The following is a 2228-nucleotide window of genomic DNA, read 5'->3' on the forward strand; positions in this document are numbered from 1 at the left end:
TAAATCAGATAACAGATGTTCAGACCCTGGTGTTTATATAGGAAGGTACTGACTTCCATGTGAGGTGACTGATGCCTAATAAACAAGCTCCTTGTTTTCTTTACTTAAAAAGTCCCTGATCGTAAAAGTATCCACAGATACGTAATTTAGAAAGCAAAGAACATCTCTGCTATCCTTGGCAGCTACAAAGAAAGCCAAAAGGAATATATTATCCAATGTAGTATAACTTCTGTAACAAACAGCTCCCCAGTTGCAGCAGGTTGACATAGGGACATTGAATTTCTTGCTCATGTCAGAGTGCAGTGTGAGGTGATGGGGGGACTCTGTCCACATTCATTCATGAACCCGGGCACCTTCAGCCTTGTGGCTCCACCCTCATATTGGCCCTGAAAGTCTACCCTAGTGGGACTTTTCCTGTAGCCTACACATCGTTGGAAAAGTCTCATAGAGTAACTGTGGTTTTATTTTACTCACAGGACTCTTGCTAGATCTGCAGAAGGAACTACAAGACAGTTGCTACAAGCATGATAAAGATGGTTACTGAATGTACGAAAGACCTGATGATTTACTTTTTTACCTCAGTTATTGGCATATACCACACATCTGCACTATTCTTGAGTGTGATCGCTGAGGAGTGAATATGATTTGAACTCATTCATGTTTAGAGAGGATGTCAAACTTAGAACCAGGCAGATCCACCTGTATTAAAAACGACCCTAAAATAAATTGGTTGGAGAAATTAGATCTCAAAGGTTCTTGATTTTTCCAAAGGTGAATTTTGAAATCTTCCTCAATATATCTATATCTATATATATCTGGACAGAAGCCCAGATAAAAGAATTATGGGCGTACAGGACAACTGGATTAAAATAAACATCAGTTTCATTTAAAAGGGCTAATTTAAAGATACATTTTTTTGAAGATAGATTTTGCCTCCAGCTCTTTAGAGGATCAAAAGTGACCTTGGTGGACGGTGGAAGAAATCACAACATGGAATTCCTTGAATAAAAACCTGTTGACTTTAATAGTGTTGTCTAATGTTACATATACACAATTAAAGAGAAAACATGTCTTTACACTGTTAAAAAAAAAAAAAAAGAAGAAGAAGAAAAATGATAGTCTCACATTGCCCCATTCATGCCATCAGAAGTCTATGTAATCATTAGAGTCAAGTATTAGAAATGCTGTCTTCTACAGCCACATTACCTTGCAAGGCCCATTAGTCCCTAAACTCTCTCCATGAGCACATGACAATGCTGCTTATTCCAGGTAAGGCTATGCGGTGAGAAACAGTAGTGCTGGCCTCACAGAACGTCTAGAGAAGTTAATCTATTCCCAGGCTGCCAACACCTATAGCAGTTGATGACTGTGGTGAAAAGTGCTTTCACTTTCATGAACTTTTTCAAACTTCCAAGAGAAGTGAAAGTAGAAACAAGCACGAGCCAGACTCCCTAGATCCCCATCTCTTTTCCTTTCTTCTGGGTCTTATCCACATTCTGTACCCCCCAAAAAGCCCAGATCTTCTCCTGTACCTGCCCTGTATACTCTACCCTACCATCCTTAAAGCAAGGCCTCTCCCAAACACACACAGTGGGGATGATGGCATCCCACATGGCATGATGTTTGTCTCAACATGAGCGAAGACCAGAGAGATTTCCCACACTCCCTCTGCCCATCTATCAGCCTTCTGTACAGCTATAGTGCTGGGACATTACAGTTTTAGCTGTGCATTGGAGTGGGGCTTTGAAGGCCTCATAAAAAGTATAGCTTTCTGACAGCAGTGATCATCAAGGCCACCATCTATTAAGTGGTTACTATATGCTGGTGACTTTATATATGTTAGGTTATTAATCCCACCACAACCCTAGCAGTATTATTACTTCCACTGAAAACTGAGTTTTAGTGAGGTTAAGCAAACAGCCCAAGGCAGCATAGCTAATAAAAGACAGAGCCAGGATTTAAACCTAATTCCATCTGACTCCTCCCACACGAAACAATTATAGCAAACGTTTATTGAAAGCTTACTACATGCCAATCATTGTTCTGAGCTCCTTACTTGTGTTAACTCATTTTATCCCATAACAATTCTAGGAAGCAAACACTGCTATTACCACCGTTTTGCAGACAAAGGCGCTGAGAGTGAAGCGACTTGCCCAAATCCTACAAAACGTAAGTGGTTAGAGCTGGGACTGTTCTCCAGAGCTCTCTGTCTTGAGACCAATCCACTC

At 40.6% G+C, this 2228-nt stretch overlaps 1 non-coding gene across 1 annotated transcript; it reads left to right on the top strand.

Moving 5' to 3' along the window:
- Nucleotides 1-385: 385 nt before the first annotated feature.
- On the top strand, nt 386-515 carry LOC120368369 (small nucleolar RNA SNORA18). Its single transcript, XR_005582525.1, has one exon. It is a non-coding gene; the product is annotated as a small nucleolar RNA SNORA18 (small nucleolar RNA).
- Nucleotides 516-2228: the final 1713 nt, after the last annotated feature.

The sequence above is a fragment of the Saimiri boliviensis genome, chromosome 9 (genome assembly GCF_048565385.1).
Source record: "Saimiri boliviensis isolate mSaiBol1 chromosome 9, mSaiBol1.pri, whole genome shotgun sequence".
NCBI classification, from domain to species: Eukaryota; Metazoa; Chordata; class Mammalia; order Primates; family Cebidae; genus Saimiri; species Saimiri boliviensis.